Source organism: Entelurus aequoreus, linkage group LG04 (genome assembly GCF_033978785.1).
Source record: "Entelurus aequoreus isolate RoL-2023_Sb linkage group LG04, RoL_Eaeq_v1.1, whole genome shotgun sequence".
NCBI lineage: Eukaryota > Metazoa > Chordata > Actinopteri > Syngnathiformes > Syngnathidae > Entelurus > Entelurus aequoreus.
The window spans coordinates 11927264-11954763 of NC_084734.1; the positions used below are offsets into that span (position 1 = coordinate 11927264).

Here is a 27500-nt window from a genome sequence, read left to right on the forward strand (position 1 = left end):
GACGTATCTTTTTTCGCTCTGACCGTAACTTAGGTACAAGGGTTCATTGGATTCCACACGTTCTCCTTTTTCTATTGTGGATCACGGATTTGTATTTTAAACCACCTCGGATACTATATCCTCTTGAAAATGAGAATCGAGAACGCGAAATGGACATTCACAGTGACTTTTATCTCCACGACAATACATCGGCGAAACACTTTAGCTACGGAGCTAACGTGATAGCATCGGGCTCAAATGCAGATATAAACAAAAGAAATAAACCCCTGACTGGAAGGATAGACAGAAAAAATCAACAATACTATTAAACCCTGGACATGTAAATACACGGTTAATGCTTTCCAGCTTGGCGAAGATTAACAATGCTGTTGCTAACGACGCCATTGAAGCTAACTTAGCAACGGGACCTCACAGAGCTATGTTGCAATGTTAAAATTTCATCATTGATATATAAACTATCAGACTGCGTGGTCGGTAGTAGTGGGTTTCAGTAGGCCTTTAAGTTTCTCAAAAATAGTTTTATTTGCAAAAAAAGGTCTTCATTCCATGTACATCCAACAGTACATCCAAAGTTAAGGAAAACTAGTTGAACTGCATACAAAGCTAGAAACAAAAAAACTAAGGCTGAAGTGTCGCGTTAGAGGTGGTCAAAAACTGTCTCAACCCCACATTTGTCCAATCAGTTTCACCTATATATGCTCTCGTTACAGGTGCTGTAAATGACACAGAATGTAAATGACACTTTCTAATTCAATAAATTAACTTGCAATACATCAAAACATATTTTCATGGCAATTCAAAAAATGACTACCGTATTTTCCTCACTATAAGGCGCACCGGATTATAAGGCGTACCTTCAATGAATGGCCTATTTTAAAACTTTGTTCATATATAAGGCGCACCGCATTATAAGGCGCATAGAATAGACGCTACAGTAGAGGCTGGGGTTACGTTATGCATCCATTAGATGGAGCTGCGCTAAAGGGAATGTCAACCAAACAAATAGTGATTGTACTGACACTTCTACTTGCTGCTCTCTGTTCAACAACCCACTGTTCCAGTTAGTCTTCCAACTGTAGCCATCTCGCTTTGTTCCCTCGGAAACTCTGTTTAGTCTTCTTTACTTGGCGCAGGTCATCATGTTGCTTCCTCCACTTCCGCACCATTGATTCGTTAATGTTAAATTCTCTCGCTGCTGCTCTATTCCCGTGTTCTACTGCGTGACTGATCGCCTTGACTTTAAACTCTGCGTCGTAAGCGTGTCTCTTAATGGGAGCCATTTTTGGGTCTTTACATAAAGTTTAGGTCTCGCAACTACAGGACTTCATTTTCCCCCGGAGAAGAAGAAGTTCTTCTTCTACGGTAAGCAGCCGCCGACTTCATTTTCCCCCGTAGAAGAAGAAGTTCTTCTTCTACGGTAAGCAGCCGCCGACTTCATTTTCCCCCATAGAAGAAGTTGTTCTTCTACGGTAAGCAGCCGCCGACTTAATTTTCCCCCGTAGAAGAAGAAGTTCTTCTTCTACGGTAAGCAGCCGCCGACTTCATTTTCCCCCGTAGAAGAAGTTGTTCTTCTACGGTAAGCAGCCGTAGAAGGGGGAAAATGAAGTCGGCGTAGTTACCGTAGTTGCGAGACCTGTTGTGGCTCAATATTGGTCCATATATAAGGCGCACCGGATTATAAGGCGCACTGTCAGCTTTTGAGGAAATTTGAGGTTTTTAGGTGCGCCTTATAGTGCGGAAAATACGGTAACTTAAAGGCCTACTGAAAGCCACTACTACCGACCACGCAGTCTGATAGTTTATATATCAATGATGAAATCTTAACATTGCAACACATGCCAATACGGCCAGGTTAACTTATAAAGGGCAATTTTAAATTTCCCGGGGAACTTCCGGTTCAAAACGCCTTTGGAGGATGACGTATGCGCGTGACGTCGCATAGTCCACGTAAGTGTTTGGACCCTATTGGACACTCTGTTTTCTTCGACAAAATTCCACAGTATTCTGGACATCTGTGTTGGTGAATCTTTTGCAATTTGTTTAATGAACAATGGAGGCTGCAAAGAAGAACGTTGTACGTGGGATCGGTGTATTAGCGGCTGGCTGTAGCAACACCACAAGGAGGACTTTGTTGGATAGCAGCGCTAGCGCCGGCGACCTCACCTTGACTTCCTACGTCTCCGGGCCGCCGACCGCATCGTCGATCGCTGGAACGCAGGTGAGCACGGGTGTTGATGAGCAGATGAAGGCTGGCTGGCGTAGGTGGAGCGCTAATGTTTTTATCATAGCTCTGATGAGTTCCTGTTGCTAAGTTAGCGTCGTTAGCAACAGCATTGCCAGGCTTCGACAGGCGGCACAACATTAACCGTGTATTTACATGCCCAGTGTTTGGTTCGGTGTCTCCTGATAGTAGTATTGTTGATCTTCTGTCTATCCTTCCAGTCAGGGATTTATTTATTTTGTTTCTATCTGCATTTGAGACAGATGCTATCACGTTAGCTCATGCTAAAGAGCTTCGTCGATGTATTGTCATGGAGATAAAAGTCACTGTGAATGTCCATTTTGCCTTCTCGACTCTCATTTTCAAGAGGAATCCGAGGTGGTTAAAAATACAAATCCGTGATCCACAATAGAAAAAGGAGAGAGTGTGGATTCCAATGAGCCAGCTTGTACCTAAGTTACGGTCAGAGCGAAAAAATATTCTAGTCCGTCACTCTAATGTTCCTCATCCACGAATCTTTCATCCTCGCTCAAATTAATGGGGTAATCATCGCTTTCGCGCTCCGAATATCTCTCGCTCCATGTAAACAACGGGGAATTGTGAGCAGCACTACCGCTTGTGACGTCACGCTACTTCCGATAGGGGCAAGGTTTTTTTTTTTATCAGCGAGCAAAAGTTGCGAACGTTATCGTCGATTTTCTCTACTAAATCCTTTCAGCAAAAATATGGCAATATCGCGAAATGATCAAGTATGACACATAGAATGGATCTGCTATTCCTGTTTAAATAAAAAAAAAATCATTTCAGTAGGCCTTTAACTTAACAATATATGCAGTACTAGAGAAATATAAATAACACAAAAATGGCTACCACAACCATAATGAGCAAAATTAAAGTACAGTAGCGCAGTAGGCCCAAGTATTCATCAAACACCACCCCAATGACCAACATCAAAGTGCAGTAGCGCAGTAGGCCCAAGCATTTATCAAGCACCACCACAATGACCAACACCAAAGTGCAGTAGGCCCAAGACATCTTTCAACAAATGAATAATTAATTTAACTTAATATATGCTGGACTACAGAAGTATAAATAACGCAAAAATGGCTACCACATTCCGGCCCCTAATTCTTGTTTTACAAGTAATGACCATAACATTAATAGGGAGACATTACAATGCAAATAGACAAAATACCCAACAGTATGATGTACTTTTTTTGGGTTTGTAATCCATTGTATCAAAAAGCTTTGATATCTTCTTGAAAACTCCAAAAATGTGCAAGCGTGCAAACATTTCGGACACACCATTTCATTTCAATGTGTTTTCTTTATTTTCATGACTACTTACATTGTAGATTGTCACTGAAGGCATCAAAACTATGACACCTGTGAAGTGAAAACCATTTCAGGTGACTACCTCTTGAAGCTCCTCGAGAGAATGCCAAGAGTGTGCAAAACAGTAATCGGAGCAAAGGGTGGCTATTTTAAAGAAACTGGAATATAAAACATGTTTTTAGTTATTTCACCTTTTTTTTGTTAAGTACATAACTCCACATGTGTTCATTCATAGTTTTGATGTGACAATCTACAATGTAAATAGTAGGGATGTCCTAAAATATCGGTTTACCGATATTATCGGCCGATAAATGCTTTAAAATGTACTATCGGAAATTATCGGTATCGGTTTCGCTATTATCGGTATCGGTTTTTAAAAGTAAAATGTATGACGTTTTTAAACGCCGGTGTGTACATGGACGTAGGGAGAGGTACAGAGAGACGATAAACCTTAAGGCACTTCCTTTACGTGCATGCCATCCCAGTCACATAATATTTACCGGCTTTACTCATTACAAATTGATGCAAGACATACTCGTTCAAAAGCCATACAGGTCACACTGAGGGTGACCGTATAAACAACTTTAACACTGTTACAAATATGCGCCACACTGTGAACCCACACCAAACAAGAATGACAAACACATTTCGGGAGAACATCCGCACCGTAACACAACATAAACACAACAGAACAAATACCCAGAATCCCTTGCAGTAATAACTCATCCGGGACGCTACAATATAAACCGCTACCCCCTATCCCCACCCCCCCCAACCTCCTCATAGTCTCTCTCAGGGAGAGCATGTCCCAAATTCCAAGCTGCTGTTTGGATAGATAGATAGATAGATAGATAGATAGATAGATAGATAGTACTTTATTGATTTCTTCAGGAGAGTTCCCTCAGGAAAATTAAAATTCCAGCTGCAGTGTACAGAATTGAGATCGAATTTAAAAAGTAAAAAGTAAATAATGGGGGTATAAATGGAAACAGAATAGAAAAATATTACAATAAGAATAAAAATAAAAAGCAACATTGAGAATAAAAATATAACAGTAAAATAAGAATATAACAAGAGAAAGTAGGCAGTAGTGACCATGTTATGAAAAAGTATTGCACTGTTATTGTTTTGAGGCATGTTAAAAAAAAAAAGAATGCACTTTGTGACTTCAATAATAAATATGGCAGTGCTATGTTGGCATTTTTTTCCATAACTTGAGTTGATTTATTTTGGAAAACCTTGTTACATTGTTTATAATACATCCAGCGGGGCATCACAACAAAATTAGGCATAACAATGTGTTAATTCCACGACTGTATTTATCGGTATTGGTTGATATCGGTATCGGTAATTAAGAGTTGGACAATATCGGATATCGGTAAAAAAGCCATTATCGGACATCTCTAGTAAATAGTCATAAAAATAAAGAAAACACATTGAATTAGGTGTGTCCAAACTTCTGGCCTGTACTATATATATATATATATATATATATATATATATATATATATATATATATATATATATATATATATATATATATATATATGTATATGTATATGTATATATATATATATATATATATGTATATGTATATGTATATGTATATATGTATATGTATATGTATATATGTATATGTATATATATATATATATATATATATATATATATATATATATATATATATATATATATATATATATATATATATATATATATATATATATATATATATATGTGTGTATGTGTATATATACACTACCGTTCAAAAGTTTGGGGTCACATTGAAATGTCCTTATTTTTTAAGGAAAAGCACTGTACTTTTCAATGAAGATCACTTTTAACTAGTCTTAACTTTAAAGAAATACACTCTATACATTGCTAATGTGATAAATGACTATTCTAGCTGCAAATGTCTGGTTTTTGGTGCAATATCTACATAGGTGTATAGAGGCCCATTTCCAGCAACTATCACTCCAGTGTTCTAATGGCACAATGTGTTTGCTCATTGGCTCAGAAGGCTAATTGATGATTAGAAAACCCTTGTGCAATCATGTTCACACATCTGAAAACAGTTTAGCTCGTTACAGAAGCTACAAAACTGACCTTCCTTTGAGCAGATTGAGTTTCTGGAGCATCACATTTGTGGGGTCAATTAAACGCTCAAAATGGCCAGAAAAAGAGAACTTTCATCTGAAACTCGACAGTCAATTCTCGTTCTTAGAAATGAAGGTTATTCCACAAAATTGTTTGGGTGACCCCAAACTTTTGAACGGTAGTGTATATATATATATGTATATGTATATATCCCCATTAATGTGCTTGAAAACAACTAGGAACAAGTAAAATGTGAGTTTTTAATGGCTGTCCAGTGCTCAAGGGGTGTTATTATGCTGACGGGATTAATAAAATGCAATTGCTTCCAAATATATACAATTTTAATAGTACTCACTTTCAGAGTAAAGACCTCTACAGAGCCCATACAATCCCAATTTGGATCAGTACCAAATGTATTACTACCTACCATATACATATGCAATGTTAACACAGAGTTAAAAATTAATCATCCTTAGATTTAATTGCAATGTGAACAAATCGTTCAAAAGAAATGATCCTAGGTCTAATCATAACAAGTATTGATTTGGTAAACAAAGAGTGACCATAACCTCCTTGGCGATTTTATGATTTCCAGACGCCTTCCATGGTCCTGTTGGCTTGTTGTGGCGGCAAGCGTCGATCTCAGCGACATGATGGATGACATAGGCTTTAAAAAGGGACACAAAAAGTGCACCTGGGATGATGACAACATCCCCACATTACACACACACACACATCTTCACCGACATGACTTATATTTAGCAACTTGCAGGAGTCATCTAGTGAGCTTTGTTGTTCTTTCCACACCACACCTCCCTTTTCCAAAAAACACTACTTCTCCATCGCTAACTTGCTATGAACTTCTGGCCAAGTGAGCGAGGGAATCAGTGCCTAGTTTTTTGTTTGTTTTTAGATGAAGATAACTCCATGAAGGCCAAAGGGAGCTTGTTGTAAAATGTGACATTTCTTGAGTTTATTTCCTGTTTATCTTATTTATAGACGCATGACTGCGTGCGAGTGAAGGGCAGGTGTTTACAGAACCTAAACACTGTACATGAAAGTATAGAGTGTGTGTGTGTTGGAGGTTAGCTATGTTTTCTTCTCCATGTTCCTGTGTGTGTGTGTGTGTGTGTGTGTGTGTGTGTGGGGGGGGGGGGAGTAGCGGAGGGCCGCTGTTTGACTAACGTGCGCTGCTTTCCGCTCCATGTATGGTGAAACAGCCGCGCTCTCCCAACGCTTTTCTGTCGTGCAGTGATGGCGTACTTGTCGGCCCGACCTGTTCTTCCTGCAATGTTTTATTAGCCGGCTACGCACACACACACACACACACACACACACACACACACACACACACACACACACACACACACACACACACACACACGAGCTGCTTAATACAATCAGATATGACGTGCGTGTGTTTTTTGTTTCTGGCCCAAACTTGACTCCTCGGTTTAAAATCTTCTGTGCTGTGATTTATTTAAGATGTAGATGAAGGGATTTTTTTTGGTTTTGTTTTTTACATTTTTTTTTTTAGCGTTTTATCATCATCCCTACTCATTGACCATATTGAGACACACACACACACACACACACTTTTTCCATTTTGCTGCCTGATTTATGTGGGATGTTTAGTGTTTTGGCAGTGAGGCAGGATTGCGAGCAGGTCTTTGTGTATCTTGTTACCTTACGTGAATGTAAAAGTCTGTGGCTCCAAATTAAACGTTTCCTTCTTAAGTTATCCTCTGACATTTGGTTTCATTTAATGCAGTGTTTTTCAACCTTTTTTGAGCCAAGGCACATTTTTTGCGTTGAAAAAATGCGAAGGCACACCACCAGCAGGAATCATAAAATAACGAAACTCAGTTGACAGTAAAAAGTCGTTGTCGCAATTGTTGGATATGACTTTAAAGCATAACCAAGCATGCATCAATATAGCTCTTGTCTCAAAGTAGGTGTACTGTCACCACCTGTCTCATCACACCCTGACTTATTTGGACTTTTTTGCTGTTTTCCTGTGTCTAGTGTTTTAGTTCTTGTCTTGTGCTCCTATTTTGATGGCTTTTTCTTTTTTTTCCTGTACCAGTTTCATGTCTTCCTTTGAGCGATATTTCCCGCATGTACTTTGTTTTAGCAATCAAGAATATTTCACTTGTTTTTATCCTTCTTTGTGGGGACATTGTTGATTGTCATGTCAATAATAATGTTCGGATGTACATTGAGGACGCCGTCTTTGCTCCACAGTAAGTCTTTGCTGTCGTCCAGCATTCTGTTTTTGTTTACTTTGTAGCCAGTTCAGTTTTAGTCTCGTTCTGCATAGCCACCCCTAAGCTTCAACGCCTTTTCTTAGGGGCACTCACCTTTTGTTTATTTTTGGTTTCAGCATTAGACACCTTTTTACCTGCACCCTGCCTCCCGCTGTTTCCCACATCTGCAAAGCAATTAGCTACCTGCTGCCACCTACTGTTATGGAAGAGTATTACACGGTTACTCTGCCGAGCTCTAGACAGCACCGACACTCAACAACAACACATAATTGGCAGACTATAATTACTGGTTTGCAAAAAATATTTTTAACCCAAATAGGTGAAATTAGATAATCTCCCACGGCACACCAGACTGTATCTCACGACACACTAGTTGAAAAACACTGATTTAATGTACGCATTACTTGGCCTTTTCCACTGGGACACATTGGGAATCGGCCGTCCTTCGTCCACAGTATTTTTTTTAAAGTAGTTTTATGTTTTCTAACCTGAATTCAAGGTTTTTTTGATTGATTGATTGAAACTGTTATTAGTAGATTGCACAGTACAGTACATATTCCGTACAATTAACCACTAAATGGTAACACCCGAATACGTTTTTCAACTTGTTTAAGTCGGGTCCACTTAAATTGATTCATGATACAGATATATACTATTTTCATAATACAGTCATCACACAAGATAATCATCAGAGTATATACATTGAATTATTTACATTATTTACAATCCGGGGTGTGGGATATGGAGGGGGTTTGGGGGGTTAAGTTTGGTTGGTATCAACACTTCAGTCATCAACAATTGCATCATCAGAGAAATTGACATTGGAACAGTGTAGGTCTGACTTGGTAGGATATGTACAGCATACAAGTATGCATCTTTTTCTGACCGAGTGTTTTCAATTCATAAATACAAGTGTAATTGTATTTCACCAGTTTCTCCACTAGGTAGAGCACTTTAATATAAAATAAATAAATACAATTGAATAATTATGTTTACTGTTAATCGATTCATGAGGGTTACTTGTTGCTGCCACTCCATTCTCTTTCAAAATGCAATAAATCAGCAAACAACTCCACACAATGGACATTATTCTTCATCAGCGATTAATTGTGTTGCCCAATCCTGAACCTAACTTCAATTTTATTCCGTGTTTCCTCTGCTACAGCGGCAATAAAACAACTCAGACAAAATAACATCTAAAGGTATTACAGTCATACATCCAAATATAAACTATTTGTCTCCTCCCTCTTTGCGTTTCATCGTGCTCTTGTCAACAATTACAATTTAAAGTAGTTTGGCATTGTAACGTTGCCTCTTTGTTTCAATGTATCATCCTCCAAAGAGACAAGTGTTACTTTTTTGTTTCCAGAAAAACGACAGAGGGTGCAAAAGCTATGATTTACAACAACAACACACACACACACACACACGCGCGCGCATACATATCCATCTCAGGAAACTGCGAGCCCGCTTTCTTCCTCCTCCGCGACGGAGTGCAATCACGGTGGTGTAATGTCCTTCCCTCTTCTTCCTCCTGGAGTCTTCTCTCCTTGTCAGGGTGATGTAGACTCCCAAGAATGGGGAAACACCTTCCAAGGAGAAAACACGCATGCACTTTGACAACACACACACACGCACACACACACACAGCTCCTGACTAAGGGTGAGAAAACAGCACATGTTGCATTGGACCAAGCTGACTTGGAAGTTTCAAGGTAAGAACATTTTACTTTTTTATCATATATATATATATATATATATATATATATATATATATATATATATATATATATATATATATATATATATATATATATGTGTGCTGTAAAAGTCTTCACAAACAGTAAGGTAATGTTCTTGCAGGTACAGAATAAATTATTTTTATTGCAAATGAATAACTTTTTCTATACATTTTGTACTATTTCTACATTAATTGTATTGGAGTATTCTGCACTTAAATTATGAGAAAGTCTATTCCTGTTTTCTGTAACAACTGAAAGGCTTCAAATGCACAATTTAACTTAACTTTGTTACACCAGTACAAATTATGAAAGCGATATCACAACATGATTTTGCAAAGATAACTGCACGTGCAAACTACTATTACATCTCTACTTAATGCACGTGTCACAGAAAGGAATACTTTTGATATATTGTGTGAAATTTACAGTATTTAGCTGCTGTATTTCCATTGCTTCCTTTCCTCGGGGGGGGAGAAGAGTGGTCCACCTGCTCCAGATGAGATCAGCGACTCCTATTACCACAAAAACTGCCATCGCACGTATTGACGGTGATAACTAACCAGAATGCTAACAGTCTTCAGGACTCGGGCCAACGTCAGAAGGTCCAGGTGAAGACAGCAGGAGTTCCATCGCTGTGGTTCCTTTAAAAAAAGGCAAACACGCTACAAAGTGAGCCGAGCGCGAATAAGCGGCAAATATGTTTTTTTGGAGATCCCCCTCCTTGCCTGCGCTTCAATTTTTATTCCGAGAATTTTCTGTGTTGAAGGAGGCCCGTGAGAGGTTTTCAAGTCACCTGACCCAACATGGGATGAACTCCTGATTCAGCGCCTGAAGGTAACACCTCATCTGCAGCACAATGGCTTCCTGTCACTGCACCACTACAATATACATTCTCTACACCAGGGTTTTTCAACCACTGTGCCGCGGCACACTATTCTGCCGTGAGATACAGTCTAGTGTGCTGTGGGAGATTATCTAATTTCACCTATTTGGGGTAAAAAATATTTTTTGCAAACCAGTAATTATAGTCTGCAAATGATGTGTTGTTGTTGAGTGTCTGTGCTGTCTAGAGCTCGGCTCTTCCATATCAGTAGGTGGCAGCAGGTAGATTTGTAGATGTCGGAAACAGCGGGAGGCAGTGTGCAGGTAAAAAGGTGACTAATGCTTAAACCAAAAATAAACAAAAGGTGAGTGCCCCTAAGAAAAGGCATTGAAGCTTAGGGAAGGCTACGCAGAACGAGACTAAAACTTAACTGGCTACAAAGTAAACAAAAACAGGATGCTGGACGACAGCAAAGACTTACTGAGGAGCAAAGATGGCGTCCACAATGTACATCCGAACATGACATGACAATCGACAATGTCCCCACGAAGGATAAAAACAATGTCTCTTTGCTATTTGGGCTTATTGGACCCTAATTAGAATAAAAACTAAGAATTATCTTTTGATATGATGTACTTAGTCCATAAGTACACAAACGTGTACTTCATGTTTAGTGACATGCTAATTCTTATTTTTACACTTTTCTTTCCAATTTCCATTGTATGTTATACTCTTCTGACACCACCAGATGGCAGTATAAGTGTCCACATAAACGGCCATAAGACCCCAATTCAGTAGTGTACACAATTTTGGAAATAAGAGCTAAAAGGTGCTGTCCACACATGTGGCCACTAAGCCTTTAGAGGGTTTTAACATAGCCATCCCCTGACATGAGACGTAGCCTTTATTTGCCTTTGAGCGGAAAGTATTCACAGCGCTTCCCTTTTTCTACACCAGTGTTTTACAACCACCAGTGTGCCGCGAGATACAGTCTGGTGTGCCGTGGGAGATTATGTAATTTTACCTATTTGGGTTCAAAACATTTTTTTTTGCAAACCAGTAATTATAGTCGGCAAATGATGTGTTGTTGTTGAGTGTGGGTGCTGTCTAGAGCTCGGCAGAGTAACCGTGTAATACTCTTCCATATCAGTAGGTGTCAGCCAGTAGCTAATTGCTTTGTAGATGTCGGAAACAGCGGGAGGCAGCGTGCAGGTAAAAAGGTGTCTAATGCTTAAACCAAAAATAAACAAAAGGTAAGTGCCCCTAAGAAAAGGCATTGAAGCTTAGGGAAGGCTATGCAGAACAAAACTAAAACTGAACTGGCAACAAAGTAAACAAAAACAGAATGCTGGACAACAGCAAAGACTTACTGTGGAGCAAAGACGGCGTCCACAAAGTACATCCGAACATGACATGACAATCAACAATGTCCACACAAAGAAGGATAAAAACAACTGAAATATTCTTGATTGCTAAAACAAAGTAGATGCGGGAAATATCGCTCAAAGGAAGACATGAAACTGCTACAGGAAAATACCAAAAAAAGAGAAAAAGCCACCAAAATAGGAGTGCAAGACAAGGAGTAAAACACTAAACACAGGAAAACAGCAAAAAAGTCCAAATAAGTCAGGGTGTGATGTGACAGGTGGTGACAGTACACCTACTTTGAGACAAGAGCTATAGTGATGCATGCTTGGTTATGCTTTAAAGTCATATCCATCAATTGTGACAACGACTTTTTACTGTCAACTGAGTTTCATTTTTTAATAAATGATGAATGGGTTATACTTGTATAGCGCTTTTCTACCTTCAAGGTACTCAAAGCGCTTTGACAGTATTTCCACATTCACCCATTCTCACACACATTCACACACTGATGGCACTAACCAGCAGCCATCAGGAGCAAGGGTGAAGTGTCTTGCCCAAGGACACAACGGACGTGACTAGGATGGTAGAAGGTGGGGATTGAACCCCAGTAACCAGCAACCCTCCGATTGCTGGCCCAGCCACTCTACCAACTTCGCCACGCCTGATTTTTGCTGGTGGTGTGCCTCCGCATTTTTTTCTACTCAAAAAATGTGCCCTGGCTGAAAAAAGGTTGAAAATCACTGCTCTACACAACATCCATGTGCACGTAAAATGGACGCGGCACTTTTCTGGCTGTAGTAGTTAGTGGCGGGACTTTCTGTGTGAAAGGGAACGTTGCAATGCCTGGGGCCAGGGTGTGATATTTACTGTAATACTCCTCAAACTCACCTCTGCCGTCCTGTTACATTGTTGCTGTCTTAAATATTTGATAATATCGTACGCTGTCCCTGACTACGACTATTTGTCCATGTCCCTGTGTGAAAGGTGCACATGGCAGAAATAGGGGCGGATATAGAGCGCATCCAGCAAGTATTCACAGGGCTTCACTTTTTTTTCCATGCACCTTTTTATGTTACAGCCTTATTCCAAAATACATACATTCATTCTTGTCCTAAAAATTCTACACATAATACCCCATAATGACAATGTAAAAACAGTTGTTGTTTTTTGAAATTTTCCCAAATGTATTAAAATAAAAAAACTAAGAAATCAAATGTACATAAGTACTGACAGCCTTTGCATAATACTTACCGTATTTTTCGGACTATAAGTCGCAGTTTTTTTCATAGTTTGGCCGGGGGTGCGACTTATACTCAGGAGCGACTCATGTGTGAAATTATTAACACATTACCGTAAAATGTCAAATAATATTATTTAGCTCATTCGCGTAAGAGACTAGACCAGGGGTAGGGAACCTATGGCTCTAGAGCCAGATGTGGCTCTTTTGATGACTGCATCTGGCTCTCAGATAAATCTTAGCTGACATTACTTAACAGGATAAGTACTGAATAATTCCGCTGGTAATCACAGTGTTAAAAATAACGTTCAAAATATAAAACATTTTCATGCATTTTAATCCATCCATCCGTTTTCTACCGCACCTGTTCAATAAGTCGCATTAATGGTAAGAAGTATTTTATTTATTATTGGTTAGCTTCAGAATAACAATGTTATTAAAAAGAATGAGAGACTTCTTATACTCTAAAAATGTTGGTCTTACTTAAAAATGCACACATTTACACTACCGTTCAAAAGTTTGGGGTCACATTGAAATGTCCTTATTTTTTAAGGAAAGCACTGTACTTTTCAATGAAGATAACTTTAAACTAGTCTTAACATTAAAGAAATACACTCTATACATTGCTAATGGGGTAAATGACTATTCTAGCTGCAAATGTCTGGTTTTTGGTGCAATATCTACATAGGTGTATAGAGGCCCATTTCCAGCAACTATCACTCCAGTGTTCTAATGGTACAATGTGTTTGCTCATTGGCTCAGAAGGCTAATTGATGATTAGAAAACCCTTGTGCAATCATGTTCACACATCTGAAGACAGTTTAGCGCGTTACAAAAACTACAAAACTGACCTTCCTTAGAGCAGATTGAGTTTCTGGAGCATCACATTTGTGGGGTCAATTAAACGCTCAAAATGGCCAGAAAAAGAGAACTTTCATCTGAAACTCGACAGTCTATTCTTGTTCTTAGAAATGAAGGCTATTCCACAAAATTGTTTGGGTGACCCCAAACTTTTGAACGGTAGTGTAGTTGTATTCAGTGTTAAAAAAAAATCATATGGCTCTCACAGGAATACATTTTAAAATATTTGGCTTTCATGGCTCTCTCAGCCAAAAAGGTTCCCGACCCCTGGACTAGACGGATAAGATTTCATGGGCTTTAGCGATCAGGAGTGACAGATTGTTTGGTAAACGTATAGCATGTTCTATATGTTATATTTATTTGAATGACTCTTACCATAATATGTTACGTTAACATACCAGGCACGTTCTCAGTTGGTTATTTATGCCTCATATAACGTACACTTATTCAGCCTGTTGTTCACTATTCTATATTTATTTTACATTGCCTTTCAAATGTCTATTCTTGGTGTTGGCTTTTATCAAATAAATTTCCCCCAAAAATGTGACTTATACTCCAGTGCGACTTATATATGTTTTTTTCCTCCTTTATTATGCATTTTCGGCCGGTGCGACTTATACTCCGAAAAATACAGTAGTTGATGCGCCTTTGGCAGCAATTACAGCCTCAATCCACAATCTTGGCACACCCATCTGCGGGCAGTTTTGCAGCACCTCTCAAGCTCCATCAGGTTGGATGGGCCATTTTCAGATCTCTCCGAATGAAGGTCTGGGCTCTGGCTGGGCCACTCAAGACCACATACAGAGTTGTACTTAAGCTATTCCTTTGATATCTTGGCTGTGTGCTTAGGGTTGTTGTCCTCCTGAAAGTCTGAGTTAAAGAGCCCTCCGGAGCAGGTTTTCATCATTGATGTCTCTGTACATTGCTGCATTCATCTTTCCCTCTATCCTGCCTCGTAACCCAGTTCCTGAAGCTAAACGCACCCCCACAGCATGATGCTGCCACCACCATGTAGGGATGGTATTCACACCAAAGACTTCAATCTTTGTCTCATCAGACCAGAGAATTTAGTTTCTCACGGTCTGAGAGTCTTTCAGGTGCATGTTGGCAAACATTTGGTATGATTGGTGGATTGCTGCAAAGATGGTTGTCCTTCTGGAAGGTTCTCTCTCCACAGAGGAATGCTGGAGCTCTGACAAGAGTGACCGTGGGGGTTCTTGGTCACCTCCCTGACCAGGGTCCTTCTCCCCCGATCGCTGAGTTTAGATGACCGGCCAGCTCTAGGAAGACTCCTGGTGTTCCAAACCTCTTCCATGTTGGAGGCCACTGTGCTCATTGGGATCTTCAAGGCAGCAAATCTTTTTCTATATCCTATCCCAGATCTGTGCCTCCAGACAATCCTGTCTCGGGGGTCTACAGACAATTCCTTGGACTTTGTGCTCTGCCATGCACTGTCAAGTGTGGGACCTTTATAAATAGACGGGTGTAGACATTTCCAAATGATTTCTAACCCAACTGGATTTATTACAGGTGCACTGCATTAATCTGTAGGAACATTTCAAGGATGCTCAGTTGAAACAGGATGCACCTGATCTCACTTTGAAACTTCATGGCAAAGGCTGTTAATACTTTTTTTTTAAATACATTTGCAAAAAAACTCACAAAAATTGTCATTATGGGGTATTGTGTGCAGAATTTTGAGGACAAAAATCCATTAATTCCATTTTGGAAGGTGTAGAGCAGTGTTTTTCAACCTTTTTTGAGCCAAGGCACATTTTTTGCGTTGAAAAAATGCGGAGGCACACCACCAACAGAAATCATTAAAAAAACGAAACTTAGTTGACAGTAAAAAGTCGTTGTCGCAATTGTTGGATATGACTTTAAAGCATAACCAAGCATGCATCACTATAGCTCTTGTCTCAAAGTAGGTGTACTGTCACCACCTGTCACATCACACCCTGACTTATTTGGACTTTTTTGCTGTTTGCCTGTGTGTAGTGTTTTAGTTATTGTCTTGCGCTCCTATTTTGGTGGCTTTTTCTCTTGTTTTGGTATTTTCCTGTAGCAGTTTCATGTCTTCCTTTGAGCGATATTTCCCGCATCTACTTTGTTTTAGCAATCAAGAATATTTCAGTTGTTTTTATCCTTCTTTGTGTGGACATTGTTGATTGTCATGTCATGTTCGGATGTACTTTGTGGACGCCGTCTTTGCTCCACAGTAAGTCTTTGCTGTTGTCCAGCATTCTGTTTTTGTTTACTTTGTTGCCAGTTCAGTTTTAGTTTTGTTCTGCATGGCCTTCCCTAAGCTTCAATGCCTTTTCTTAAGGGCACTTACCTTTTGTTTATTTTTGGTTTAAGCATTAGACACCTTTTTACCTGCACGCCGCCTCCCGCTGTTTCCGACATCTACAAAGCAATTAGCTACTGGCTGACACCTACTGATATGGAAGAGTATTACACGGTTACTCTGAAAAAACCTGACATAATTATATGGAATGGCCATTTAAAGAGTCAAAATGCATCTGCCATGAATTGATTTACGTGGCCCCGACTTAAACAAGTTGAAAAACTTATTCGGGTGTTACCATTTAGTGGTCAATTGTACGGAATATGTACTGTACTGTACAATCTACTAATAAAAGTTTCAATCAATCAATCAATGCATCAAATGAGTTTAATACTGATCTTATGTTTATAAACCAGTCCCAGAGTCCTGAAACATGTACATTTTGGATGATAACTCATTTAATGCATTTTTTTTCCAAACAGAAAAACCTGACATAATTATATCGAATGGCTATTTAAAGAGTCAAAATGCAGAAAAACATGTCATTTTTGTTTTCTAGGACTAAGGTTCATTGAGAGATTTGAGCAAAAATAGTAGGAAAAAATATGACTGGGAACATTTTCATACACTTAAATATGAACTAATGTATGCGCCAGAGGGTTAAAGAATGAAAAAACCTGACATAATTATATAGAATGGCCATTTAAAGAGTCAAAATGCAGGAAAAACATGTCATTTTTGTTTTTTAGGACTAAGGTTCATTGCGAGATTTGAGCAAAAATATGACTGGGAACATTTTCATACACCTAAATATGAAATAATGTATGCCCCAGAGGGTTAAAGAATGAAAAAACCTGACATAATTATATTAAATGGCCATTTTAAAGAGTCAAAATGCAGAAAAACATGACATTTTTGTTTTTTAGGACTAAAGTTCATTGAGAGATTTAAGCAAAAATGACTGGGAACATTTTTATACACCTAAATATGAAATAATGTATGCCCCAGAGGGTTAAAGAATGAAAAAACCTGACATAATTATATCGATTGGCCATTTAAAGAGTCAAAATGCAGAAAAACATGTCATTAATGTTTTTTAGGACTGAAGTTCATTGCGAGATTTTAGTAAAAACAGTGGGAAAAAATATGACTGGGAACATTTTTATACAGCTAAATATGAAATAATGTATGCCCCAGAGGTTTAAAGAATGAAAAAACCTGACATAATTATATAGAATGGCCATATAAAGAGTCAAAATGCAGAAAAACATGTCATTTTTTGTTTTTTAAGACTAAGGTTCATTGCGAGATTGGAGCAAAAATATGACTGGGAACATTTTTATACACCTAAATATGAAATAATGTATGTCCCAGAGGGTTAAAGAATGCAAAAACCTGACATAATTATATCGAATGGCCATTTAAAGAGTCAAAATGCAGAAAAACATGTCTTTTTTGTTTTTTAGGACTAAATTTCATTGTGAGATTTGAGCAAAAATATGACTGAGAACATTTTTATACACCTAAATATGAAATAATGTATGCCCCACAGGGTTAAAGAATGCAAAAACCTGACATAATTATATTGAATGGCCATTTAAAGAGTCAAAATGCAGAAAAATATGTCATTTTTGTTTTTTAGGACTAAGGTTCATTGCGAGATTTGAGCATAAATATGACTGGGAACATTTTTATACACCTAAATATGAAATAATGTATGCCCCAGAGGGTTAAAGAATGAAAAAACCTGACATAATTATTTGGAATGGCCATTTAAAGAGTCAAAATGCAGAAAAACATGTCATTTTTGTTTTTTAGGACTAAAGTTTATTGCGAGATTTGAGTAAAAACAGTAGGAAAAAATATAACTGGGAACATTTTTATACAGCTAAATATGAAATAATGTATGCCCCAGAGGTTTAAAGAATGAAAAAACCTGACATAATTATATAGAATGGCCATTTAAAGAGTCAAAATGCAGAAAAACATGTCATTTTTTGTTTTTTAAGACTAAGGTTCATTGCGAGATTGGAGCAAAAATATGACTGGGAAAATTTTTATACACCTAAATATGAAATAATGTATGCCCCAGAGGGTTAAAGAATGCAAAAACCTGACATAATTATATCGAATGGCCATTTAAAGAGTCAAAATGCAGAAAAACATGTCATTTTTGTTTTTTAGGACTAAATTTCATTGTGAGATTTGAGCAAAAATATGACTAAGAACATTTTTATACACCTAAATATGAAATAATGTATGCCCCAGAGGGTTAAAGAATGAAAAAACCTGACATAATTATATTGAATGGCCATTTAAAGAGTCAAAATGCAGAAAAACATGTCATTTTTGTTTTTTAGGACTAAGGTTCATTGCGAGATTTGAGCAAAAATATGACTGGGAACATTTTTATACACCTAAATATGAAATAATGTATGCCCCAGAGGGTTAAAGAATGAAAAAACCTGACATAATTATTTGGAATGGCCATTTAAAGAGTCAAAATGCAGAAAAACATGTCATTTTTGTTTTTTAGGACTAAAGTTTATTGCGAGATTTGAGTAAAAACAGTAGGAAAAAATATGACTGGGAACATTTTTATACAGCTAAATATGAAATGATGTATGCCCCAGAGGGTTAAAGAATGAAAAAACCTGATATAATTATATCAAATGGCCATTTAAAGAGTAAAAATGCAGAAAAACATGTCATTTTTGTTTTTTAGGACTAAAGTTAATTGCGAGATTTGAACAAAAATATGACTGGGAACATTTTTATACACCTAAATATGAAATAATGTATGCCCCAGAGGGTTAAAGAATGAAAAAACCTGATATAATTATATCAAATGGCCATTTAAAGAGTAAAAATGCAGAAAAACATGTCATTTTTGTTTTTTAGGACTAAAGTTAATTGCGAGATTTGAACAAAAATATGACTGGGAACATTTTTATACACCTAAATATGAAATAATGTATGCCCCAGAGGGTTAAAGAATGAAAAAACCTGATATAATTATATCAAATGGCCATTTAAAGAGTAAAAATGCAGAAAAACATGTCATTTTTGTTTTTTAGGACTAAAGTTAATTGCGAGATTTGAACAAAAATATGACTGGGAACATTTTTATACACCTAAATATGAAATAATGTATGCCCCAGAGGGTTAAAGAATGAAAAAACCTGACATAATTATATGGAATGGCCATTTCCATCCATCCATCCATCCATCTTCTTCCGCTTATCCGAGGTCGGGTCGCGGGGGCAGCAGCCTAAGCAGCGAAACCCAGACTTCCCTCTCCCCAGCCACTTCGTCCAGCTCCTCCCGGGGGATCCCCAGGCGTTCCCAGGCCAGCCGGGAGACATAGTCTTCCCAACGTGTCCTGGGTCTTCCCCGTGGCCTCCTACCGGTCGGACGTGCCCTAAACACCTCCCTAGGGAGGCGTTCGGGTGGCATCCTGACCAGATGCCCGAACCACCTCATCAGGCTCCTCTCGATGTGGAGGAGCGGCGGCTTTACTTTGAGCTCCCCCCGGATGACAGAGCTTCTCACCCTATCTCTAAGGGAGAGCCCCGCCACCCGGCGGAGGAAACTCATTTCGGCCGCTTGTACCCGTGATCTTGTCCTTTCGGTCACAACCCAAAGCTCATGACCATAGGTGAGGATGGGAACGTAGATCGACCGGTAAATTGAGAGCTTTGCCTTGCGGCTCAGCTCCTTCTTCACCACAACGGATCGATACGGCGTCCGCATTACTGAAGACGCCGCTCCGATCCGCCTGTCGATCTCACGATCCACTCTTCCCTCACTCGTGAACAAGACTCCGAGGTACTTGAACTCCTCCACTTGGGGCAGGGTGTCCTCCGCAACCCGGAGATGGCACTCCACCCTTTTCCGGGCGAGAACCATGGACTCGGACATGGAGGTTTCTGATTCTCATCCCAGTCGCTTCACACTCAGCTGCGAACCGATCCAGTGCGAGCTGAAGATCCTGGCCAGATGAAGCCATCAGGACCACATCATCTGCAAAAAGCAGAGACCTAATCCTGCAGCCACCAAACCAGATCCCCTCAACGCCTTGACTGCGCCTAGAAATTCTGTCCATAAAAGTTATGAACAGAATGGGTGACAAAGGGCAGCCTTGGCGGAGTCCAACCCTCACTGGAAACATGTCCGACTTACTGACGGCAATGCGGACCAAACTCTGGCACTGATCATACAGGGAGCGGACCGCCACAATCAGACAGTCCGATACCCCATACTCTCTGAGCACTCCCCACAGGACTTCCCGAGGGACACGGTCGAATGCCTTCTCCAAGTCCACAAAACACATGTAGACTGGTTGGGCAAACTCCCATGCACCCTCAAGGACCCTGCCGAGAGTATAGAGCTGGTCCACAGTTCCAAAACCAGGACGAAAACCACACTGTTCCTCCTGAATCCGAGGTTCGACTATCCGGCGTAGCCTCCTCTCCAGCACACCTGAATAGACCTTACCGGGAAGGCTGAGGAGTGTGATCCCACGATAGTTAGAACACACCCTCCGGTTCCCCTTCTTAAAGAGAGGAACCACCACCCCGGTCTGCCAATCCAGAGGTACCGCCCCCGATGTCCACGCGATGCTGCAGAGTCTTGTCAACCAAGACAGCCCCACAGCATCCAGAGCCTTAAGGAATTCCGGGCGGATCTCATCCACCCCCGGGGCCTTCCCACCGAGGAGCTTTTTAACTACCTCAGCAACCTCAGCCCCAGAAATAGGAGAACCCACCACAGATTCCCCAGGGACTGCTTCCTCATAGGAAGACGTGTTGGTGGGATTGAGGAGGTCTTCGAAGAATGGCCATTTAAAGAGTCAAAATGCAGAAAAACATGTCATGTTTGTTTTTTAGGACTAAAGTTCATTGCGAGATTTGAGTAAAAACAGTAGGAAAAAATATGACTGGGAACATTTTTATACACGTAAATATGAAATAATGTATGCCCCAGAGGGTTAAAGAAGACCTACTTTTAACTTCCTTGTGGTATAGATAATAACATAGTTCTAGTGTAGTGTCCTCATTTGTCTTACACTCTTTAACTATGTATATTGGACACAAACATCTCTTTTTTTTCAGCCACGGTCAGAAATAAAATTCATAAACAAAATGTAAATTTGCCGGTCACAACATTAGATACACCTGCCTACTCTCCGACTAATACGGAGCGGCATCGAAAAAAGCAGATTTTAGCAGCATTTACTGTACGTCGCACATCGGTCGTCTTATGCACATGCCAAGATTAGATAGAAATAAAAGCCTACCGTATTTCCTTGAATAGCCGCAGGGGCGTTAATTAATTTAAAACCTCCTGTCACTCCTGCGTTTACCGGAAACCGGCGGGATGGCCGTGCATGCGGTAATTATTTTAAAACCTCTTCTCACTCTGGCGTTTACCAAAAGGAATCCATAAAATTTAGGCGTGCGCTTTGAGTGTGATGTAAGCATACCATCATGAAAAGCACATTTAATTAAAAAAACGTTATTATGGTCTTACCTGTACTTATAAATGGAGTCCATTTGCAGCTCCTTCTGACCAAAAGCATCGATAACTTGTTTATAGAAGTCTTCCTTATTTTCTTTCTTCAGTTTTAAAAGTCTCTGTTTCGATGGAGATATTCCTTTAATTATTACCTCCTGCTTCCATTGAAAGTCCAGTTTAGAAAACTGTTTTATTTTAGATACCGGTATGTAATCCTCCTTGTTAAAAGGAAGAAAAAAAATCTCTTGCTGCGTGTGTTCACTTCTTCTGCAGTACCGGAAGTCGCAAGAAGGATCACTAGCGCGGCAGCGCCCTCTACCACCAGGAGGCGGGAGTCATTTAATGACTTATACAGTATTTCACACACGCAGCTACGGTATATTAATAAAACATAGCTGCTTACTGTTCTCTTTAGCGTACTGTACCGGTATTCAATAGCTTGGACCTTAAATCCTACTGAAAAGCTCTTTATCTTTTTTCCTTTGTGCGATTGTAAACTACTGAAAGCAGCTTCCTCCATTTTGAAAATGAGGACAGATGCGTCACTCGTGACGTAACGAATTTGACCCGGTGGAAGTTCTAGCCATATGCTAAATATTTTGCGAAACGAGTTTGACCCGCCGAAAATTATAGACATGCGATAATAAAATTAATATTTTGCGAAACGAATTTGATCCAGCTTCAATAATAAACCGGCGATAAGGCCAAGCATGCGTTAATTATTTTGAGAAACGACTTTGACCCGGCAGTAATTCTAGACGTGCGAATATTATATTCCCTGCGCCAATTCAAGGAAATACGGTATCTTGTGTTTTCTCAAGCAAAGTCTTAAGGTGGTCATCTTTTTCCGTCAGCAGCAAATCCCATTTCGCAGTGGCCCAAATGTAAACGGGGAAGTCTTTTTTTTAAAGGCATGAAAGGAGGGGCGTATGGAAGCTCCAGCAGCAGGAGTCTCACTCAGCATAGGGGGAGGAGGCTTACCACGGCCCATATATGTACGTCCGCCAATCTGTGACATCACAAATGGCCCACCGTTAAACAATAATACAAAACACAGCGCTCAAAGGCTTCCAAAACTGTGTAAACTCGAGCCAAAATGCACAAATTCTTATGATTGAACACGAGCATCCAACATAGCAACAATATTTTATACATCAGAGAAGAGGAAAATCCTCTTTAAACATCCTTTTCCCCCACTGTACTTTAGTGTGAGAAACAACTTCTATTTCTCACCTGCAAAATCAATCTGCGGCGTGGGCTGTTATCTGCCATCTTCAAAGGAAGTTTCATACAAATCCACAATTTCCTGTGGATCCCAGAGAACAAAACTGTAGCATGAATGGAAGTGAGTAGAACGTACGCCTCTGCCAAGGCCCAACAATTGTAGGAGGAAGAAAAAGCATCTGAAAAGTAACGTGATGTTGTTCTACTCCACTCCTGCAGGGGGCACCAATGCAGGCTGACAAGTGAAAGTGTATTCCTAAATCTGCATTAATCATGTACAGTATTATTGTGTGAATGCTCCAAAACATTCACACAATAATGTGCTTTTCTACACCAGAATTCATTTTTTTATTCAACTACTTCTTCTTCTTCTCCAGATTTTGGTGTGCGTTCTACCTTCCACATTTTTCACCCGATTCAAACCGTTCCAACTTCAAAGTGTTCAGCCTATTCTGTAATTGCGGGCTTTCCCTTGACAAATTCCCAGATTTTCCAGAATTACAGGTTTTCTGGGACATTTTCCCCATTCAAAATGAATTGGCCATTTTTCAAACTTCCACCATTTCCACATTTTTCAACCAGTTCAAACCATTCCACCATCCTGGAAATTAAAACTACCCTTTTTCAAAGTTAAAAAAAATTCCAGATTTTCCCAAAATTCCCTAATACCATTTACTTCTTCAACATTTCTTGCCCGATTTAAACGATTTCAACACCAACCGATTCACCTCATTCAGGACATTCATGCTCCTAGTCGTTTTCCAAAAATCCCGCTTTTCCTCTAATTCCCAAATTTCCAGGAAGTTCCCATTGAGATGAATGGGACATTTTTCCAAGTTGCACAATTCCCACATTTTTCATCCTATTCAAACCATTCCAACATTAACACATTCCACTCATCCTGGACATTCAAACTGCCCTTTTTCCAAGTTAAAAAAATTCCAGATTTTCCCGAAATTCCCTAATACCATTTACTAACTACTTCAACATTTCTTGCCCGATTTAAACAATTCCAACACCAACCGATTCAGCTCATTCAGGACATTCATGCTCCTAATCATTTTCCAAAAATGCCGCTTTTCCCCAAATTCCCTAATTTCCAGGATTGATTGATTGATTGATTGATTGAGACTTTTATTAGTAGGTTGCACAGTGAAGTACATATTCCGTACAATTGACCACTAAATGGTAACACCCGAATAAGTTTTTCAACTTGTTTAAGGGGTCCACTTAAATTGATTCATGATACAGATATATACTATCATATATACTATCATCATAATACAGTCATCACACAAGATAATCACATTGAATTATTTACATTATTTACAATCAGGGGTGTGGAGGGGGGGCGGGGGGTAGGATATGGACATCAAGTAGTGGACATAGAGAGAGAGAGAGAGAGAGAGATCAGAAGGCATACGAAAAAGTATCTGCATTTGATTGTTTACATTTGATTATTAGCAATCCGGGGAGGGTGTTAGTTTAGGGTTGTAACTGCCTGGAGGTGAACTTTTATTGCGGTTTTGAAGGAGGATAGAGATGCCCTTTCTTTTATACCTGTTGGGAGCGCATTCCACATTGATGTGGCATAGAAAGAGAATGAGTTAAGACCTTTGTTAGTTCGGAATCTGGGTTTAACATGGTTAGTGGAGCTCCCCCTGGTGTTGTGGTTATGGCGGTCATTTACGTTAAGGAAGTAGTTTGACATGTACTTCGGTATCAGGGAGGTGTAGCGGATTTTATAGACTAGGCTCAGTGCAAGTTGTTTAACTCTGTCCTCCACTCCACCTTGAGCCAGCCCACTTTAGAGAAGTGGGTAGGAGTGAGGAAGTTCCCATTGAAATGAAAGGGACATTTTTACAAATTGCACAATTTCCACATTTTTCAACCAATTCAAACTATTCCACCTTCAACACATTCCACCATCCTGGAAATTCAAACTAACACTTTTCCAAGTTAAAAAAAATTCCAGGTTTTCCCGAAATTCCCTAATACCATCTACTACTTCAACATTTCTTGCCCGATTGAAACAATTCCCACACCAACCGATTCAGCTCATTCAGGACATTCATGCTCCTAATCATTTTCCAAAAATCCTGCTTTTCCCCAAATTCCCTAATTTCCAGGAAGTTCCCATTGAAATGAATGGGACATTTTCCAAGTTGCACAATTCCCACATTTTTCAACCTATTCAAACCATTCCAACATCAACACATTCCACCATCCTGGAAATTCAAACTACCCTTTTTCCAAGTTAAAAAAATTCCAGATTTTCCCGAAATTCCCATTTTGGGAAAATCTGACATTCAATTCTAACACCAACCGATTCAGCTCATTCAGGACATTCATGCTCCTAATCATTTTCCAAAAATCCCACTTTTCCCCAAATTCCCTAATTTCCAGGAAGTTCCCATTGAAATGAATGGGACATTTTTCCAAGTTGCACAATCCCCACATTTTTCAACCTATTCAAACCATTCCAACATCAACACATTCCACCATCCTGGAAATTCAAACTACCCTTTTTCCAAGTTCAAAAAAATTCCAGATTTTCCCGAAATTCCCATTTTGGGAAAATCTGATATTCAATTCTAACACCAACCGATTCAGCTCAGTCAGGACATTCATGCTCCTAATCATTTTCCAAAAATCCCACTTTTCCCCAAATTCCCTAATTTCCAGGAAGTTCCCATTAAAATGAATGGGAGATTTTTCCAAGTTGCACAATTCCCACATTTTTCAACCTATTCAAAACCATTCCAACATTAACACATTCCACCATCCTGGACATTCAAACTACCCTTTTTCCAAGTTAAAAAAAAATTCCAACACCAACCGATTCAGCTTATTCAGGACATTCATGCTCCTAATCATTTTCCTAAAATCCCACTTTTCCCCAAATTCCCTAATTTCCAGGAAGTTCCCATTGAAATGAATGGGACATTTTTCCAAGTTGCACAATTCGCACCTTTTTCAACCTATTCAAACCATTCCAACATCAACACATTCCACCATCCTGGAAATTCAAACTACCCTTTTTCCAAGTTCAAAAAAATTCCAGATTTTCCCAAAATTCCCGTTTTGGGAAAATCTGAAATTCAATTCTAACACCAACCGATTCAGCTCATCCAGGACATTCATGCTCCTAATCATTTTCCAAATATCCCGCTTTTCCCCAAATTCCCTAATTTCCAGGAAGTTCCCATTGAAATGATTGGGACATTTTTCCAAGTTGCACAATTCCCACATTTTTCAACCTATTCAAACCATTCCTACATCAACACATTCCACCATCCTGGAAATTCAAACTACCCTTTTTCCAAGTTCAAAAAATTCCAGATTTTCCCGAAATTCCCATTTTGGGAAAATCTGAAATTCAATTCTAACACCAACTGATTCAGCTCAGTCAGGACATTCATGCTCCTAATCATTTTCCAAAAATCCCACTTTTCCCCTAATTTCTAGGAAGTTCCCATTGAAATGAATGGAACATTTTTCCAAGTTGCACAAATTCCCACATTTTTCAACCTATTCAAAACCATTCCAACATTAACACATTCCACTCATCCTGGACATTCACACTACCCTTTTTCCAAGTTAAAAAAAATTCCAACACCAACCGATTCAGCTTATTCAGGACATTCATGCTCCTAATCATTTTCCAAATATCCTGCTTTTCCCCAAATTCCCTAATTTCCAGGAAGTTCCCATTCAAATGAATGGGACATTTTTCCAAGTTGCACAATTCCCACATTTTTCAACCAATTCAAACCATTCCACCATCAACACATTCCACCATCCTGGAAATTCAAACTACCCGTTTTCCAAGTTGAAAAATTTATTTTCCGATTTCCCCAAAAATTCCCTAATACCATTTACTACTTCAACATTTCTTGCCCGATTGAAACAATTCCAACACCAACCAATTCAGCTCATTCAGGACATTCATGCCCCTAATCATTTTCCAAAAATCCTGATTTTCCCCAAATTCCCTAATTTCCAGGAAGTTCCCATTGAAATGAATGGAACATTTTTCCAAGTTGCACAATTCCCACATTTTTCAACCTATTCAAACCATTCCACCTTCAACACATTCCACCATCCTGGAAATTTTAACTACCCCTTTTTCCAAGTTAAAAAAAATTCCAGATTTTCCCGAAATTCCCTAATACCGTTTACTACTTCAACATTTCTTGCCCGATTTAAACAATTCCAACACCAACCGATTCAGCTCATTCAGGACATCCATGCTCCTAATCATTTTCCAAAAATCCCTCTTTTCCCCAAATTCCAGGAAGTTCCCATTGAAATGAATGGGACATTTTTCCAAGTTGCACAATTCCCACATTTTTCAACCTATTCAAACCATTCCACCTTCAACACATTCCACTCATCCTGGACATTTAAACTAAGACTTCCCAAAGTTACAAACCAAATTCCAGTTTTCCTGGAAATTGTAATTATTTAACGTTCAAACCATTCCAACTTTCAAACCCTTTCAGTGTTTAAACAATTTTA

The 27500-nt window shown here is 39.2% G+C and overlaps 2 protein-coding genes across 2 annotated transcripts in view; both read left to right on the forward strand.

Moving 5' to 3' along the window:
* si:dkeyp-115e12.6 (centromere protein F) overlaps positions 1 to 7201 on the forward strand; it is a 45389-nt gene extending 38188 nt beyond the window's left edge. Inside the window, exon 19 of the mRNA XM_062044233.1 lies at positions 6249 to 7201. The gene's annotated coding sequence lies outside the window, so the exon portion shown is untranslated. The remainder of the gene's footprint in view (positions 1 to 6248) is intronic.
* A 1529-nt stretch (positions 7202 to 8730) lies between these two features.
* kcnk4a (potassium channel, subfamily K, member 4a) overlaps positions 8731 to 27500 on the forward strand; it is a 45564-nt gene continuing 26794 nt past the window's right edge. The window contains exons 1-3 of the mRNA XM_062044234.1: positions 8731 to 9635; positions 10237 to 10331; positions 10429 to 10496. The gene's annotated coding sequence lies outside the window, so the exon portion shown is untranslated. The remainder of the gene's footprint in view (positions 9636 to 10236; positions 10332 to 10428; positions 10497 to 27500) is intronic.